The 21,049-nt window shown below is 34.4% G+C and overlaps 1 long non-coding RNA gene across 1 annotated transcript in view; it reads right to left on the minus strand.

Moving 5' to 3' along the window:
* Nucleotides 1–21,049, minus strand: part of LOC117099671 — a 134,765-nt gene that overhangs the window by 75,167 nt on the left and 38,549 nt on the right. Inside the window, exon 2 of the long non-coding RNA XR_004443940.1 lies at nt 7,138–7,190. This is a non-coding gene — a long non-coding RNA (uncharacterized LOC117099671). The remainder of the gene's footprint in view (nt 1–7,137; nt 7,191–21,049) is intronic.

Genomic DNA, 21,049 nt, shown 5'->3' on the forward strand with positions numbered 1-21,049 from the left:
TATCTGTTGGGATAAATTAGAATTCACTTATCTACTTGATTCTTCAGGGGTAAAAATAACAAAAGCAGATGCATAACACTGTTGCGCATCACATCAAAGGAGAAGAGGTGGTGGTAAGGTAAGCTTCCTTGTCCCACACCCGATGCTGGGCAATTCACTCCACTGTAAGAACACTCAACTTGTGAGCATTGAGATACACTGTATGTTTCTCTCCATGCTCTAACGTTTCACACAGTACAGCAACACAACTCTTCCATCATGGTTATTCGGGGAACTTTCTAAGTCAGTGTCTCCTCCACCACTTCCTTTTATGCACCTCAGCAGAATCAAGCTGAAGCCACGTGCTTTGTCCTTCAGCCAAGCTCCCTCTTCAATTCCCAAATACCCCTCCAACACACACACTAGTAAAATTTTATTTCGTTTTTTTGGCATATAAAAATACAGACTAAAAAGGTAGCTTTTATAACAATTTTATTCTAAGAGTTCTGATTGTCCCTAGAAGACGTTACTATTGATTCCTTTTTTGTCCAAAAAAAAAAAAAAAAAAATCAGCTAAATGTAAAATAGCACCAATAATATACCTTTCTAAACAAAAATCCTAAGTGTTAGTTGAGGCACCACTTTTCCCCCATTCCTGATGCTTTTTTCTGTATGGGTATACACCTTGGTTTCCCAATACACTTTTATTCACTCCATCTTGGTTGGGGATGTAATTTGGGAAGAAAAAACAGAACTTTTATAGCCAGACCCTCCTTTCTTCCTCTTGAGACTGAACTACCCACAAAAGCAATTATTCTCCACTTTTCTCCCAAGGCAGCTCTTTGCCTACCTCCACCAACTGAGGGCCTGCTCAAGTCCAGCACTGCTGGTCATCTGATTTTTGGTGCTCTCGTTTGAACATATTCCCTCCAAAATGTAGTTGTTTCCAATGTGACAGTATAGGCATGCCTCAACGATATTGTAGGTTTGGTTCCACACCACCACAATAAAGCAAATATCTAAATAAAGCAAATCACACAATTCTCTTTTTGTTTTTCAATGTATATATAGTCATATCCTCTGCTGAAGATTTGAACCCCTTAAAGCCATGCATGAGGGCTACAATCAGCTTCCTCCAATCTTTCATTCATGCTGATATTTTGACCTCCTGCCATAAATTATAAATGTTCTTAATAGCATCTAGACTGCTGAATCCTTTCCAGAAGGATTCAATTTATTTTGGGCAGATCCATCCAAGGAATCCCTATCAATCAATGGAAGCTATAGTCTTATAAAATGTATTTCTTAGGCCAGGCATGGTGGCTCATGCCTGTAATCCCACCACTTTGGGAGGCTGAGACAGGTGGATCACCTGAGGTCAGGAGTTCTAGACCAGCCTGACCAACATGGCGAAACTCTGTCTCTACTAAAAATACAATATTAGCCAGCTGTGGCAGCACAGGCCTGTAATCCCAGCTACTTGGAGGCTGTGGCAGGAGAATTGCTTGAACCCAGGAGGCAGAGGGTATAGTAAGCTGAGATCGCACCATTGCACTCTAGCCTGGGCAACGAGAGTGAAACATTGTCTCAAAAATAATAATAATAATAGTAAAAATAAACCTATTTCTTAAATAACAGGACTTTAAAGTCAAAATTACTCCTTGATCTATGGGCTGCAGAATAGATGATGAGATACAGGAAAGAAAACAATCTCCATGTACATCTCCATTGGAGCTCTTGAGTGACCAGGAGCATTGTTAGTAAACAGTAATATTTTGAAAGGAATTTTTTTTGTGTTTTTTTTTTTTCTGAGCAGTATATGTCTCAACAGCAGGCTTAAAATATTCAGCAAACCATGCTGTAAACAAATGTGCTGTCATTTAGGCTTAGTTTTTCTATGAATAGGGTACAGATAGCCAATTTGACATAACTTAAAAGTCACAGAATTTTTAGAATGACAAGTAAGCATTGGCTTCACCAGCTGCATTAGCCCTTAACAAGAGCATCTGCCTGTCCTTTGAAGCTTTAAAGCTGGGCATTGACTTCTCTTCTCTAGCTATGAAAGTTCTAGAGGCATTTCCTTCCAGTAGAAGACTGGTTCATCTACACTGAAAATCTATTGTTTAGTGTGACCACATTCATCAATTACCTTAGCCAGATCTTCTGAGTAACTCGCTGTCACTTCTGCAACAGCACTTGATGGCTCATCCTGCACTTTTATGTTGTACAGAGTTTCTTTCCTTAAACCTTATAAACCATCCTCTACTAGCTTCAAACTTTTCTTCTGCAGCTTCCTCACCTCTCTCAGCCTCCACAGAATTGAAGAGGACCTTGCTCTAGATTAGGTTTTGGCTTACAGGAATGTTTTGACTGGTTTGATCTTCTATTCAGACCACTAAAACTTTCTCCATGTTAGCAATAAGGCTATTTTGCTTTCTTATCATTTATATTATGTTCTTTAAAGTAGCACTTTCAATTTCCTTCAAAAACTTTTCCATTGAATTCAAAATTTGGCTGTCTGGGCCGGGCGCGGTGGCTCAAGCCTGTAATCCCAGCACTTTGGGAGGCCGAGACGGGCGGATCACGAGGTCAGGAGATCGAGACCATCCTGGCGAACACGGTGAAACCCCGTCTCTACTAAAAATACAAAAACTAGCCGGGCGACGTGGCGGGCGCCTGTAGTCCCAGCTACTCGGGAGGCTGAGGCAGGAGAATGGTGTAAACCCGGAGGCGGAGCTTGCAGTGAGCTGAGATCCGGCCACTGCACTCCAGCCTGGGCGACAGAGCGAGACTCCGCCTCAAAAAAAAAAAAAAAAAAAAAATTTGGCTGTCTGGAGCACAAGGCCTAGCTTATCTTAGCTTTTGACATGTCTTTCTCACTAAGCTTCATCATTTCCAGCTTTTGATTTAAAGTGAGACATGTGCAACTCTTCCTTCCACTTAAACACTTAGAAGCCATTGTAGGGTTATTAATTGGCCTAATTTCATTATTGTTGCATCTCAGGGAATAGGGAGGCCCAGGGACAGAAAAAGAAATGGGGAAACATCCAGTTGGTAGAGCAGTCAGAACACATACATTTATGGATTAAGTTCACTGCATTACACAGGCAGGTGCTTGGAGTGCAAAACAGTTACAATAGTAACATCAAAGATCGCTAATCAGAGATCACCATAAAAGAAACATAATAACGAAAAAATTTGAAATATTGCAAGAATTACCCAAATGTCACACAGAGACACAAAATGAGCATATGCCATTAGAAAAAGGGTACCGACAAACTTCCTCAATACAGGGTTGCCTCAAACGTTTAATTTGTAAAACAAAACAAAACAAAACAAACAAACAAACAAAAAAAAACAGTATCTGCAAAAAGCAACAAAATGAGGTATGCTTATATTAAGAGGTGGAGTCTTTAAGAGGTGATTAAATCATGAGGGCTCCTCCCTCATAAGTAGTATTGAAGTCCCTTATAAAAGAAACCACGCAGCATTGTGTTAATTTGCTCTTACTCTTTTGCTATATGAGGAAACAGCATTTGTCCCTTTTGTCCTTCTGCCATTTGAGGAAGCAGCAAGAAGACCCTTACCAGATGCTAGTGCCTTGATCTTCAAATTCCCAGACTTCAGAAACATGAGGAATAAACTTCTGTTCTTTATAAATTATAAATTTATGGTATTATGTTATAGAAGTACAAGCAGACTAGGACAGTTGGTAATCTACCTAATTTTTGAGCATATTCAGTAAGCCCATTTGGTTCTGGAAGAAAGCCCTCCAACTTAGCATCTGTCAATAGTAAAATTGACATTCTGACCTCTATTGGTAATCCTTTTATATTATTTCAATTTTTCAGAAAGCTGGCAAGGAAGTGGGATGCTATTTAATGGAATTCTATAAATGTTGCAACCTTTGCTATATGGTCCATAGAAAGAAACAAAAAAGTGGAATTTGAGATGAAAAAACCATGTGTTAGAGAAATTATAATACTAGTGAGGCTAGGAAGTTTGGAGGCCTTGGCTGTCTATGGCTGCCTCCAACTAAATGGCAAATCTACCTAACACTAAGCTACATCCTTCAACTTGCATTTTATTAGTAAGGAAGTTGATGTTTTGGCCTCCATCTGACACTTTTTTATTCAGTTTTTTCAGAACTTGACTGGGAAGAAGATTTCAAAGAGTAGAAGTTAAAATAATTAGAATAGCAATGAAGAAAAATTACTGAAATAAAATGCAAGTAATCAAATAATTTTTGTTTTCTTTATTTTAAACAGCAAATGGGCACAGAAATGCATGAAACATAATCTTTGTTTCATGATACTCATCATCTGTGCTTGGTTTGTTAGTTGTAATATGCTTAATAATGTACTAAATACCTTAATAATTACATCTCCTGTCTCCTTTGCTGAATTCACTCCTAGTCCCAACCTAAGAACCACTCAGTTATGAATCTATTCAAGCATTTATATTTGATAAATTTACTCAAATAGAAGTATACAGGATTATTAACTGGAGCCAGAGAGACAAGTGAGGAAACTACTGCAATAATCTAGGCAAGACATAATGAGAATTTTAATTTTGTCACTATCATTAGAAATAGGAAGGCAGTCACCAGAATCTAGAGAAACAGAATTTGGGATTGGCCTTGCCTGTAAGTAGAGCCTTAGTTTTCTCAGGTTTTTTTTGTTTTTTTGTTTTTGTTGTTGTTGTTGTTTGTTTGTTTTTTTGTTTTTGTTTTGACAGAGTCTTGCTCTGTCATCCAGGCTGGAGTGCAGTGGCATGCTCTCAGTTCACTGCAACCTCTGCCTCCCGGGTTCCAGCGATTCTCCTGCTTCAGTCTCCTGCGTAGCTGGGATTACAGGCACATGCCACCACGCCTGGATAATTTTTTGAATTTTTAGTAGAGACGGGGTCTCACCATGTTGGCCAGGGTCATCTCGAACTTCTGACCTCAGGTGATCCTCCTGCCTCGGCCTCCCAAAATGCTGGGATTACAGGCATGAGCCACCGCACCTTGCCTAGTTTTTTCAGTTTTAAAGTAATGCATTTGAAAAGAAGTCATTTCAAGTATTCCTTCCTATTCAGGAAACCTGTGAAAAATATTCAGTGTGAAATCTTTGAAAGTGAAATGAAACTACCTGGACTCCTCATAGCATGGGACAGGAGAAAGAATTCGAGCTAATCATACTCAGGTTAAGAAGATTCATCCTCAGATTCTTTTTTTTATTATTTTGATAGGAGTTTCACTCTGTTTCTCAGGTTGGAGTGCAGTGGCTGGATCTCGGCTCACTGCAACCTCCATCTCTTGGCTTCAAGCAATTTCCATTTTTTAGCCTCCCAAGTTACTGAGATTACAGGTGCATGCCATGCCCACACACCCGGCTAACTTGTGTATTTTTTTTTTAGTAGAGATGGGATTTCACCATGTTGGCCAGGCTGGTCTCAAACTGCTGACCTCAGGTGATCCACCTGCCTCAGCCTCCAAAAGTGCCAGGATTACATGCATGAGCCACCATGCCAGGCCCATCCTCATTCTTTTTTTCAGTTTTTTGGCCCTAGATAAATTACTTAAACTTGTTGAGATTCAGAGTACTTACCTGCAAAATGGGAATAATAGCCACTTTACAGGTGTTGTAAAGCTAAGATTCTAGGTAAAATACTCACAGAGTACCTGAAAAATGCTAGGAGAGTTTATTAAATTGAAGATTTATCTCTGTTCCATTAAATCTAATTTCCTCTAGTTTCAATGTTTTTAATAAAAATCATCATTTTATTTTGGTATTTTATTGTTTTGTTTTATTAGAAGTGTTGGAGCACATTTATTTTTCCAAATTTTATTGTAAAATAAGATTTGAAAATTATGCTATGAATTAAATAGGATTGTGTAGGCTGGCCTGGGAGACAAACTGACATTTTCAATATTGCATATATATGAAAACTTGTTTAAGATTGCAGATAATTGACATCCAAATAAAGTATCAGATAGGACCACTTCCTTATTTGAGAATTTGCTATAAATTGATGGTATTAAATGTTTATAAATACATTTTAATAATGGAAAGTGCTGCATCAGACAATTTTCATGAAATAGGGCTGAAATTTTGCTTACTTGGACTTACAAAAGTGATGAGGAAATGGAGAAAGGACAAGGTGTGAAGGGAAGATGAATAGAAAGGGAGAATAAAGAAAGAAGAAACCCTTTGGTTTCCCAAACAGTCACTGTAGAGAACCTAACAGAAGTATGAATTATACAAAAACCTCTCCAAACTTTTCATCTACATCTTAATTTATATCTTATTTTTTATAAAAATTACACTTAATTTTAGCAATTCAACTGTGACTGGTACTGTCTATGGTATTTGACAGTCAATAAGAAACACATTTTGCTGGAGACGATGTGGAGAAATAGGAACGCATTTACACTGCTGCGGGGAGTGTAAATTAGTTCAACCATTGTGGAAGGCAGTGTGGCAATACCTCAAGGATCTAGAACCAGAAATACCATTTGACTCAGCCATCCCATTACTGGGTATGTACCCAAAGGATTATAAATCATTCCACTATAAAGACACATGCACACATATATTTATTACCGCACTATTCACAATATCAAAGACTTGGAACCAACCCAAATGCCCATCAATGATACACTGGATAAAGAAAATGTGGCACATACACACCATGGAATACTGTGCAGTCATAAAAATAATGAGTTCATGTCCTTTGCAGGGACATGGATGAAGCTGGAAACTATCATTCTCAGCAAACTAGCACAAGAACAGAAAACCAAACACCACACGTTCTCACGTGTTAGTGGGAGCTGAACAATGAGAACATACGGGCACAGGGAGAGGAACAACACACACTGAGGCCTCTTGGTGGGTGGCAAGCAAGGGGAGGGATAGCATTAGGAGAAATACCTAATGTAGATGACAGGTTAATGGGTGCAGCAAACCACCATGGCACATTTATACCTACATAACAAAACTGCAGGTTCTGCAGATGTATCCCAGAACTTAAAGTATATATATATATAAAGAAACGCTTTGATTTTGCAATTCAATTTCTTTCATTAAAAGCTACTGAACAATAATTATGTATCCTTAGAGGAATCAATAAAAATAATCTCCAGGTAAAATGTTAATATATTATAAAATTCTTTACCTTTTGGTTCAATGTTGACATGGATAACGACTTCCACTGACTTTTCCTTGAACCTGTAAAAACAAAGTAAGTATTACCTTCTTTTAACAAAAACTTATTTTAGTTAGCTTTGTTATTGAACTATTTTACTCTTTTCTTTCAAATGTACTATCAGAATTGTATTTCAAAAGCCAAGGAATAAATTAAATACTTGGAGAAAATGTTATTATCAATTTACTTTCCTGTCATCATTTTAAACTGACATGTTTTGCATGACTCTTTTGGACAGTGGTTGAGTTTTTATTTTAACAAGGGTTACATATGGTTGGGGAATTCCCATCTCAGCTTGCAACATTCACAATAAAGATTATATTTGATTCATTTCTATGTAATTAAAATATGTAAACATGAAGTCATTACTTCAGCCTATGGACTGGGTACATTTCAAAATTAAGTAGTTGGAGTCTTGTTACAAACATTTATAGGTTTGAAGAAAGAAAACCAGAATCAGAAGATAAATACAGAATATCTTCCGAGTACTAAAAAAAACTTATGCCAAGATAATCATTGCAGTATTATATCACTGAAGAATAAAATAACTGGATAATAATTTATATACATGTTTAGTTTAAGCAGATATTGGCAAACAGTTCTTCAAAATTGCTGTAGCAATTTATCCTCCCACGACAATCATGAGAGTAGCAGTTGCTCTACACATTTGCCAAATCTTTGGATTTTCAGGGATTTAAAAAAAAAAATTTATACACTCTAGTGTGAGTCTAGTCATATTATGTTTTTGTTTTAATTTACATTTCTTAACTAATTATGCCAAACAACTTTTTATACATTTGCTGGCCATTTAGAAGTTTTTACCACTTTCTTTTGGGCTATCTTTCTTTTTCCTTATTACTCATAGGAGTTACATATTCTGGACTTATGCAACAGTATTTAGTCAGATACAAGTATTGCAAATATTTTCTACCTTTGGTGCATTGTTTTTCTACTCGTTCAAGGATTTGATTAATAAAAGTTCTTTGTTTTTATTAAATCTAACTTCTCTTTTTTTCTTTTAAGTAAATAGTACTTTTTATGTCCTGTTCAGGAAATACTGGCTGACCCAAAGGTCATGAAGCTATTTTTCTGTGTTTTTACTTTTAGAAATTTAATTATTTAACTCCTTATCTTTATTTGTATGACTCTTCTCAGCTTAATTTTGTGTGTAGTGTGAAACAAATATTGAGGTTCATTTTTGATATGAGTATCCATTTTATCCAGCATAATTATATGAAGTATAACTTAAGATCTTCAGGCACAGTTCCATGACTTTTGACAAATTATATCCCTATGTAATCGAAATGCAATCAAAATATAGAAAACTTCCATCACCAGAAAGTTCCCTCCTGCTCCTTTCTAGTCAAAGGGCCTGCCCTCACCAAATGTAATGACAGTGTAAGGTTTGTAATCATAGATTAGTTTTGCTTGTTCTTAAAGTTGTTATCAACACAGTCATATGCTATGTATTATTCTTTATTTTTCTTGGTTACATATCTAGGAATAGAAATGTAGCCTCGTATTGTTTATTTTAAAATCATTTTTCCCCCATTAAATTGCCATGGCAACTTGGTTGTAAAACAGATGTGTATATTTGTCAATCTATTTATGACCATTTTATTTTATTCCATTTGTTTATTTTTCTACTCTTATTTAAATACCACATGGTAGTAATTAGTGTAGCTCCGTAGAAAGTCTTAATATATACTAGTGTGACTCCCATAGCTTTTTCTTCTTCAATATTGCCTTGACTATTATAGTCTTTGCATTTCCTCATAAATTGTACAATTTTCCCATCAATTTCCACAAAAATCCTACTGGGAGTTTGATTACATTTGCACTATCTTGCTCAAGTAAGAGAATTGCAATATTGAGTCTCTAATTCTAGAACATTATATAGCTCTCTATTTATTTCTCTCAGCAATGTTTTGAGGTTTTCAATGTAAAGAACTTGCACAGCTTTCATTAGACTTATTCATTAAGAGTTTAATGCTTTTCAGTGCTATTGTAAATTACATTTTAAAATTTTATTACATGTTTGCTAGTCTATAAAAATTTCCATACATTTTTGTTTATTGACCTTGATTCTAGCAAAATTACTAAAATTCACTTAACTTCAATAGTTTGTATATCCTTTGATTTTATATGCACATAATTGGGTTAGTTGAAATTCATGACTACTTTATGTCATTTTTCATAAATTTTCTCTTTTCTGTCTTATTGCAATGGCTAAAATGCTCAGTTAAATGTTGAATAGAAATTGCAATAGTGGACATCCTTGCCCTGCTCTGAAACTCATGGAGAAAATGTTGAATATTTTACTCTTAAGTATGCTGTTGAAACTGCATCTTTGAAAAAATTGATAGTTTTTAGCAGATAAAAGATCTCCCTCTAGTTTGTTGACATTTTTAAAACTAAGAATGGGTATTGGGTTTCATCAAGTGCATTTTATCCATATATTGAGATAATTGTATTTTTTATCCTTTATTCTATTAATCTGGTGAATTATGTAGATTGATTGTAGAATGTTAAATAAATTTTAAAGTGATTTAAATTGCAGGAAATTTCTCCTTAGGTGCTAATACTTGAACTAAACTCTTCAGTAAAATATACTTTCAGTGTGATTAAAATTGCTTATTTTACCATGATAATTTTTAAGTTATATATATAATAGATTCGTGTAATAGATACTTTGTTATCTCATGTACCTCAGTTTTGTCTATCAGGACACATGCATAACACACGGACTAATTCTTTTATTTTGTCTTTCTTGACTAAAAACTGGTCAGGAGGAATGACCTGGAATAGTCTTCAGTACGAAATGGGAGCAGGGAACAGAGATGCCTGGTTCTTGGAGGCATAGAGGAGTTGCCTGTCTAGTCCTCATATGCTTATCCTTAAACTTTGTGTTGTGTATGATAAATCTCCTTTACAGTTGAGTTTCTATTACATAAAGCCAAGCATAATTCTGGTTAGATCATATTTATGTAAAAAAATTCAAACTGGGCATAGAAAATGTGATATAAATTACATTTTAAAAAATTAAAAACAAGTTATTTCTGGTTTGCACAAGTATGGTTGGTAATTTTTCATCTGAATGTTTATAATTCAGAAATTAATGCCTCATCTGTCTCTTGGCCCAGCCATTTTGCACATGCATATCCTGACCATGCTTTATCCCAGACGGTTTTCATCAACTTTTTATTTTCTCTCCTGGGATCCAGGAATAAACTCCTACACTCTTGGGGTGAATCTTTGACCAATGAGAGAAGGAAGCAGGTTCGCAAATGATTCATTTTTTTCCTCTGATGAATTGTCTTGAGACACAGCTTCTGTGGATTCTTGGGAACATTGCTGTGGGATCTAGCTGTCAGTTGTACTTGGGAGTAGCTAAGTAAATAATGAATTATCATTTTAACTCTCCCTCCTCTCCTGTTCACTTCCTGGTCCCTTACTTCTCTTTCTGGGATCACCTCCTACCCCACACGCCATTAGAGTAGCACCAGTTAAGTCCTCTGCTTCAGACTCTACTCTCTGGGAAACCAAAGCTAAGACAAATTCCTGTATTCTGTGTTTGTAATCATTCACAGATATCACTACATCATGCAATTATCAAGAAAAACTACTTCTGCTGATAATTTTCAAAAATATTTTCATCACACAATTATTTTAAATTTTGACCATCTCTTCCCACCCTTTAAATCAGTCATGTTTATCCAGAAACAATATATCCTTATACTTTCTAAATCAGAAAATACAAAATTTAAGACTATGTAATCCCTTTACATTCCTTCAGGAACTATTTGGGTTGTATCTACATTTTAAAAGCCAAGATACACCAGAAAAGCTTGGGCATCATTAAGCCTAGAAGCCTAAATTGATGAAACAACTTATTTGGTTAACTCGTAAGTTTAGATGTTTATCTTCCATTTCTTAATTTATCAATTTCATATCAAATTTATGTGACAGTCTAAAAATGTTTAATACTCATGACATCTAATGAATATATAATTTATCTTTTAAATAAAAATATGGTATATTTTGAGTTCTTCTGATTAAAATCAGAATATGAATAAAAATTTCTGTTAACAAATCAGTATATTTCAAAAGCCCTTTTTAAGATAGAAGTCACATTGATACTTATTTCTAAACCTGAAAAAAATATGAAAAAAATGCTTTAGAATTGTGCTTCTTCATATTGATTTGAAGGAGTGACCCTCAGTTACATGAGAGAATCTCAGATGGGCAATAACCAAAACATTAAATGATAGCAGGAGTTTCAGTAAGGGCCAGGCTCAGGCATATAAGAGTCTTGATAGAAATTACTATTCTGCCTCAAATTTATTTCTCAATTCTTCATGAAGCCTTTATCGAATCTGAACGTGATTTGTGCATTTTTAGCTAAAAGCATTATGTTACCAAAATTAAAAGCCGAGTGGAAGGAACAATGCTTTAAATTGTGTCATTTACAAAGTATCACCCAAAAAGCAACAAACATATCTGATATTTATTAAATGCTTTTTACATGCCAAGATTGAGTATTTCATATGATTTAATTTTCTGTCAGCACAATCTTCAGAGGTAATCATAATTATTATCCCCATTTTATAGATGAAGAAAATAAAGCCAAAACATTTAAGTAAATTGCCCTGAAGTGGATAGAATTGAAATTTGAACTCAAAAAGTCTCACTTCATGCTAGAAAATGAATAAGTTTTTAAAAAAATACTTTGTTAACTGAATTCTTTACCAGTAAAGCAGCTATAACATGCTTCAGTAGTTTCCTGACAAGTTAAAGATATAATCTCATCCGGTATATGTGAGTGACAGTTTAACAAACAGAGAATCAGCATATCTTCCAGGTGATAAACCCAACACCTGGGCAATGGAAATTTTCTGTTAGAGAGATTTGAAAGCACCAAAGAGTTCTAAGACAAGCATATCATCTTGTTCTACAAGCAGTCACACATGAAGTCCACAGGCTTGTTCCACAAATGTTTCGATTACTCAAAATGTTTTTGGAAACTTCTTTGGGAACTGCCTTTAGGACTAGTTTCTAAGCTGCAAAATAAAATCATCACCATCCTTTTTCCTTTCCTTGTAAATCAGAAGAACGTCACAAAGCTTCATCAAGTTCAATTCTGCTCTCAAGAACCAAATTCTACCCTTAAGACTCAATTTTTACTACCACTGAAGATCATTTTACAACATATATGCCAGGTTCTGGATGAAATTCCCAAAAACATTCTAAAGAAAATCAGTAACTACTGAAATGAAAGAAAAACTATTCTTTGGGATGCACATTTACTTGTTTTCCTACATATTTTGGGGGAGGCATAAGATTATTTAAGGAAATTTTAAAATACAGATATTATCTCATAGTTATGCCTTAACCACTTTAGTGTGAGTAAATTTTGACATCCATCTAGTGTAGAGCTAAAAGGCTATGAACTGAGGGCTTGAGGACACGAAAACACTACAGAGGTTTGGAGAAACACGCTTAGCCTGCTTCACAAGCGTCCAGAGAATTATTTGGAAATTTAACCAGTGGGTTCTACAATAATTTTCTCTCCTTTCATGTTTCAAAAGGTGGTTCTTGGGCCGATATCTGTTGCAGAGTGTGATTTATGTCACAGAGATCTTTTCAGTCAACTGATATGTCTCATCTGAATTTAATTTCCACTGATAGTCCTCTCAGTCAAAGTAACAAAATTGGACCTAGGTGCGTTTAGCTGCTTTCTTTCTAAAAATGCAATATTTTCTATGCCGATTTTGATTCCTGTATGTATTGGCCCTTTGACTGTTTCTGTAAGCTGCAGACCAGCAGGAATGCATCACCTTAGGGAAACGCAGGGTTGGAAAACATGAGTGGAACTGCCAAAGCAAAACACTTAAATTGTGTGATTACTTCTCCATTCTTAACATAATAACTGTTTACTTGAGGAGATTATACTTCATCATGATGTCTACTTTAGTCAAAGCAGTTTATGTAACAATTTCATACATTTTCCCATATTTCTTAGAATATACACTTCCATATTACTGAAATTGCATTCAAAAAAGCATAGTTTGAGCAAGCCATTTCACTAGTCAATTGCTATCATCAACTGTTGAGGTAACAATAATGTTATTTTTTCCCTATATTGTGTAATATTTTCTAGCATACTGTTTATATTTAAATAATTTGGGATATTTGCACATAACATATCATGGATTATTGTTGTTGTTGATGGGTCATTAGTGACAAACATTATTTTAATACCTACCCACCTTAAAGTTTGAAATGTGAAACTAATAGTCATTTGAGTATATTAAGTAAAAGATACCTCAATAGGTTTGACATAAAGTTTTTCCTTAAAAAAGGACTAGAGCTCCTGAATTAAAAAGAATGTATTTTTTCTTTCTTCTGCATAATAGAAATAACAGGTGAAATAAAAATTAGCACTTTCTTGAAACAAAAGCTTAACACATGTAAATCTGCTGTACACATTTTACTGCAACTTTAGCCTTTGACCTTTTAACATTTTATTTTCCTATATGACTGTACATAGCAAACACTGAATAAAGTATAGAGCCATTAATTATTCCCAAAACAAGGACATTTCCTAATATTATTTCAGTTGGTTCACCATTTCAAGAGAGGAGTTTGAACTTTGCTATAGAAATGGGCAATTATTTACAATTTTTTTACTCACACTGTTGTCTTTCTTTCTGAAAGTCTGTTAATAGGGTTTTAAGTCATCTTCACATGCAGATCTGAGGTGCTTGACAAGAAACAGAGACATGCACTGTGTATTTTGTTGACTACAGAGAATTTTCTCTTACTTGATTTGAACGATCTCAAAGGAAGACCTCTATGTGAAATGAATGCATATACATGAATAGGCTACAGTTTCTTTCCACTTCTTTTGTACTGTACTCAAAACACCAGGGTTGAAGGAAGAAAAACAATGGCCCTTGAAAGCTGGTGTTTCATACAAACAGCTACAGATTAATATGTACATCACACACAAAATGAGTTTAAGGTAATCACGTAAACATTCAATGGCTTAGAATGTGAGTATAGAGAAAGTCAGATTGACAAATTGGACTGCTGAGATTTCCTAATTTTGAAACAAATCAGAACATGGTTAATCTTTCATAGATTTGCATTCATCTTTGAAAGTTCTCACAAAAATAACTATTTACAAACGATCACACTGAGAGTTCTCTATGTGTCTGATTCTCTAATGCATTCCTAAAATATTAGGGTATAGTTTTTTCTATTGTATGTCTGCCAGGCAAAATATGTTGTATTAATTATTGTTTTAATAAAGAAGCCAAGCTGATGTCCTAACTATAAAATTTTCAACAAATTCATTAGTGGTGGAAGGCATTTATAACACAAATGTTAATGAAGTAAGAAAACATTCCTCACTAACATAGACATTTGGGTTAACCGGGATATGTAGCATAATTCGGCCTGAGAGCCAGCTTATATTAAAAGGATGTGGGGGGAAGAACTGAAAGTGTGATGTTCTCTTCAATCCTACTATTCTCAACATTCAACTTGACACAGGAATAATAGAAGAAAATTGTGTCATTTTATATGCTAAATAGGTTCAAATCAATTTGAAAAATGCCCATACTCTAACCCAAAAATAAATTACAAACATCTCGATTTTAGTTTCTAACATAGGATTACTGTGATCTCACTCTACATTTTACAGCACACCATCATAATTGTCTACAACATGAACTCTTGTTTTTCCTTATCTACCTACCCCACTATTTCTTCAGCACAAGTCTTGTGCCCTTAATGTGCCTCCTTTCTATTATTTACATATATTTGCATCCATGAACAATAGTATAGTTTTGATAAATGAACAATGAAATGATATTTTAATCTAACTATCTTTATGTATCTTACTTTTTCCCAGTGTCATGTTTTTTAACATTTGCTGACATACATCAGACTGCCTGAGAGTGAATTGATATATTAGTTCTCACACATTTTAGGAAGTGTGTGTGTGTGTGTGTGTGTGTGTGTGTGCATACACACACCAACTAGAAAAACAACCAATTAAAGGAGTCAAAATAACTAGCCAGACTAGTTTTTGGTATCGTGAGAGGATAACCAAAGGCTGATTAATTCACTCAGGAACATCAATCAGTCTATTTGGGTCAAATAACTAGTTGATGTAATTGCTGTCTCAGTTGAATGGTTATCAAGACCTTTATGAAGGGCTTACAGTGTTGTTCCATCTTTGTTGCCTAGTAAAAGGTCTGTTAGAATAATGTCTTGATATTTAACTGGAAGTCATTAGTCTTCTTAGAATCCACTTGCCAAGCTCTTAGTATTTTTATTAATATTTATAACATTGTTATCTCAAGGATAACATTTTAAATCAACAAAAGGACAGAGACCTTGAATCGGTATTGTGTCCCACTAAGCAACGCAGGTGTCAGTGATTCAAGTCTCTTATTAGCATCATGTCAATGTGTAGTCTTCCGACTCAGTGAGTCTTTGCTTTAAAAAAAAAAAACACACTCAATTTCTGTAAGTTTACATTTTCTAGTATAAGCATTTCCTTAAATGAAAACAATGAATCAGTTCTGTATATAAGAAATACTTTACTTTTAAATATTCATCTATAAAACAGAATGGTGCAGCTTCCTTTTAAAAGCATTGGTGACATTTAAATGAATCCTAAGATTTTTAAATATATATATAATGTATATAGGTAATAAATAAATGTGTTAATTAATTTAAACAAATAAGATACCCATGAGAATTACAGTTAATTTAAACTTAGTCTTTTGGTGCCTTATATCCAAGAGATTGATTTGCATAGTTGTTTAGTTATGAGTCCCTCTGGCATCTTTACTTTTATTAATGAAGAGGCTAAAATTACTGAAACCTTTAAGGTATTGAGTCTTTAAGAGTAGTAGAAGAATATTGAAGTCATCTAAGGAGATTTTTCAAATCACATATATTTCCTTTATTTACCTTAGCAAATTTTTTTTTTTTTTACATATGACAAAGGATTGGGCACATTTATGAATGAAATGCTCAAAATACATAGTATGTTAAACTCTCAATTTAGGAACCACACTGTACATACGATATTATTATATCTATTTTATACATGAGGAAACTGAGAACCAGGAAGGAAGGTAATTTGCCCCAGGTCACCTAGAGAGGCTTTGATCTAAGATTTAAACTAAGGTCCTTGTGACTCCAAAGCTCATAGTTTTCCAGGGTAATCCCCATGTTTGAGGAGATGGCTTCGTCTACAATGAGCTAAACCTTGAGACACAGTAGGATCTCAGAAATCAGCCCTCAAGTGGAGGTCAACTTTCAAATTGCTGGTCAGGCATCAAAATTACCTTGTTGAAAAAGAATATAGGAAAGAGTGTGATCTCATTAATGAGACTGTGGGACTCTTCAGGCAGTGGCAATATGAAAAGAAAATAAAAAGTAGTTTGCACATTTTGGGCAAAAATGAGCAAAAAGGGTTCACTTTTCGCCCATTTCAACTTAAATAAAGTAGTGTGCAAACTCAGTTATTCTTATCTTACTGACATCTCAAACTTCTCCAAGTTAGAGAAAATACTTTTTCTTTAGAAGTGATGAGGGTCTTTTAAATTATCAGTTGTTATCAAAGAGGAAACATTTAGTGTAATCTATGCTGGCCGTAATTTGTAAACATGAAAATACATTACAGGCAACACTTGTAAAGTGGAGCAACTTCTTTAAAAATGGAGTCTTTCAACACAGAGAAAAAACACACAAAATGTATGGGTAACATCCAGGCATTGCAAAGAAAACTTTCTGATTTATAATATTATCTTACCCACTTAGGAATACTTTAGGATAGAAAGGGATATCAAAATCTAATTTCTTTTTCTGTATTACAGGCACAACTATAAGATGATATTCACTAGATAGGATCACTAGGTAGAACCCATTTACAACTGCTATACTTTTTGAAAGTAAGACAATTGTCTGAGATATGCATTTATTACAAGCCTACTACAACTAATAGGAGTTGATGATGGCTTTTAAGAAAAACTGCAGAATGTCAAATGGAAGCTGTCTCTACTTAACAAATACACTAGGCTCAAAAATCAAAAGAAAAGACACGTAAGGCGATGTTTATTCATCTATGCTCTCAGTAACAAGTTTTTAAGGCACTCACGCATCTCATTGTTTGTCTATTTTTACAAATATATGGTGTCATTCAAAAATGACACATAGGACATCCTGTCTGTATATATTTAATATTTAATGTAAAGAGTACAAAAGTAAATGAAATACTCATATGGGTCCTTTTGTTTAAGTTTTCAACATGAACAAAAACATTTCTCATCAATTTGTTGTGAGAGCTTTTGAAAAGGAATGGTACCTGGTTGATTTTTGAAATGTGACTGAGTTTAAGCATAAAAATAATTGTGCTCTACATTTTTCATTTATATTATTTTTAAAATATCAACTAGAGTGTATCGATTGGGGAACACTGTTGCATGCAAGCTTGTGTGTTTTAATCTGTGTACTAGCAAAAAATTCTAGTAAATTTTATGCTAAAAACAACTATACTTATAAAAGATGGAAGTGGTAATAAGAGCATATGCAAGAAATTTTCTATGTGCTTTCAATTACACACTAGTAACAGCAGTATTAGTATTGTTATTTTGATACTGTTGTGTGTGTATAATGAAACATTCTATCATCCCCTATATGTTTAAGAACCAGGCTTTTTGGCATGGCAGAAAGGAAATATAGATGTAATTAAAAAGTAATTAAATTCAAAAAACTCTACAGTGGTGAATTTGAATTAGAAGTAGCTATATGAACCCATGTGTCGCAAACAGACAGACACATCCACATATCCTATCTCTGCCCACTAAAAATATTTAGAAACAAAAAACAAACAACTGTGAAGAGTAACACTAGTGGCTGCATACTGTGGTCTTGAGGTACCATTTTACACTAAAAGAACTCAGAGCTGGTGAGAAAATGGCAGTTACAGTTCCATAAAACTGGAGCATCCTGTCATACTAGTTTGCAAAGGAACTATCAAAAATCTATTAGAGTGGTATCAACATAACTCCATAGTGAAACTGAAAAGTCTCCCACCTGCCCAAGGTGGAACAATTTGAACTTCAGTGGTGATAATAATTACAACTGGTTGAAACTCATCCAAATATTTAAAACTATGAATTGCTAATACTAAGTATTAGAAAAAAAGAAATTGTTACATTTGGAGGATAGTAAGAATCTAATTATCTTAATCATTGATTTTAAAAATTAAGAAATTATTCTGCTTTTTTATATAAACTGAAGCACTAGGTAGCCAAACAGCAAATAAGAGAAACCATCTCCTTTTAGAAGTATTGTAGCTAATAATGAAAAAGAAATTATGGAATTTGAATATAATCAAATTTTGCAACCCCACAAGTTAATTAATCTAGGCATTGAATATTAACAGCTATTCAAATCACAGAAAAAGAAACATCCAGACACTTTGCTCTACTAAAAAAAGACACCTAAAATCTTGTCAGAGGGTTAGTACCTGATTCTGCTAAATCCCCTGGATTCAGCTGTAAAATTTTAGAAAATATAGAAGACAGGTTGAATCACCTAGAGTTTATAATCAGCAACATCAGATTTTGAAATTCTGCAAAGAAAAGGTTTGTGTACTTCAGAAAATAAATGACAAGGAAAAGAAAGTGAGAGAAGGTAAATTGTAGATTAACAGAAAATTGTAAATCATCAAAGGTAAAACTGGAAAAGACTAAACTATACCATCTTGGAACATGTATTTAAATGATAAGACGATTTAAAAATTCAAGGAAGTAATTGCTGTAAAAGTCAGGGTAGTGGTTACTTCTGGAAGAGGTAGGTGGTGAAATAAGGATAAGTTACACACAGGGAGAAAGGCTGAAGAAATTGTTCATTATTGACCTGGGTCTTGGTAAAGAGGTGGTCACCTAAATTAAGTCATTAAGCTGCACATTTGTTTGTTTTGGTTTTCTAGATCTGTATTTTATTTGATAATAAAAAGTTTAAATTAAATAAAAATTATTGATATTCAACTGATATTTTATAGCAATTTTAGTTTAAAATAAGTCATCTCACTATAAAAAATAAGTGTATAAGTTACTTAAATGTATTTTTGTGAATTCTTAGTAATTTAAAGAATTTTTTTTTTTTTTTTTTTTTTTTTATGGCTATCAGACCTGTAAGCTAACAATGAAAAACAGATTTCATTAAGGCAGTATTGATGAAAACTAAATAACTGCTTCCAAATACATTTTATCTAATGGAACCTAACAGTGTGGGAGATATAGCAATATCTGGAGATTTCATTGTAGTGAGGCTGCCATCTTTTGATCCTCATTATCAGAAACTAAGCTTCCACTTGCTGAGATGAGGGCAGAAATGAATCATGCCAGAGGCTGATATTGTAGAAATCGCTTCCAATCCTTCTGGTCACTTCTCTGGGTAAAGTGTCACCATGAGCAGAAAGCCAATCCCCTGTAATGATGATTTACAGTTGGAAAGTGGCTTTGGGACAGATTTACTGTTGCCCTATTCACACCACTCTGTTTCTATCACCAAAAGATACTTTTCCTGTAAAAAGCAATGTTAGGAAAGGACATATACATCAGAGCATTTTCATAAAACCCCTTCCTTTTCTCCTTCAGATACAGTGAGCAGTTAGAAAAGAAAAAGGAAAATCTATACTAAGGTACTGAATAAAACATTGAAGGCATTCAAATCTTGTACAGGAGAAAACAAACATTTCAGCAAATACTCAAGTCACTAGACATGTTATCTTATTTTAAAATCTTAGGGTATATGTTATTTTAATATCTTAGGGTATAGTAACAATTACAAGAACGACACATCTTCAGAGGGTGTACATAAAAATGCATATTTTTCTTCATCTCAAATATAGTGTTTCTACAAATAATAAATAATAATAGCTCCCGTGTATTGGTCACTTACTATGAAACAGGCCATGTTCTAAGTGCTATACATAAATATTGTCATTAATCTTCCAAAGAAAAGAGTAGAAGGCTGAAATTTGGAAGTTAACTAATTTGATCAAAATTACATAGCTTACTCTCTTAGCTTACTATACTGATGCAAAAAGATGTTAAAATGTTAAGTATCAGCTATGGCTCAAAGACAATCCCTCCACAAGAAGGATTAGATCAAGTGAAATTTTTCCAACAGAGGTTGCTTTGGTCTAAGTGTGTCCTCAGCATCCCACTAGCCCCCAAAATTCTTAGGTTGAAACAATCTTCAGTACAGTCATGTTGGAAGGCTGGAAGGTTGCGGAAGGTGGGGCCTTTGGGAGGGATTAGTGTCATTAAGTAAGAAGTCTGAGGAAGCGTTTTCACCCCTGTGCCATGTGAGAAGGCAGCAAGAAGTTACTATCTTTGAAGAAAGTGAACCCTCACCAGGCACTGTATGCGCTGATGCTTTGATCTTAGACTTCATAGCCTCCAGAACCATGAGCAACAAATTTCTACTCTCTATACATTACCCAGTCTGAGATATTTTGTTATCCTGAATGGACTGACAGAAGTGTTCAACATATAGTTCTTAACCACTTCCCACAATCCTTGTCTGAAAAAGGATTCACATGGTTTTCCTTAAGTACTATCCAAGAAGGCTAACTAGAGAGAAAAAAGCTGGAAAGAAAAACTAGAGAGGCTAGAGGTATGACTAGATTCCTAGAAGCAGAGGAGGCAGTAAGGTATTAAACCAAAATGGAGAAGCATTTGACCTTTCCAAATGAACTTCCAGGGAAAAATTCTAAGAAAGAGGGGAATTATCCAAAGAAGCCATAAACATGCCTGGAAGAGAGACAGACACAGAAAATTATTGC

Source organism: Trachypithecus francoisi, unplaced genomic scaffold (genome assembly GCF_009764315.1).
Source record: "Trachypithecus francoisi isolate TF-2019V2 unplaced genomic scaffold, Tfra_2.0 Lachesis_group17, whole genome shotgun sequence".
NCBI classification, from domain to species: Eukaryota; Metazoa; Chordata; class Mammalia; order Primates; family Cercopithecidae; genus Trachypithecus; species Trachypithecus francoisi.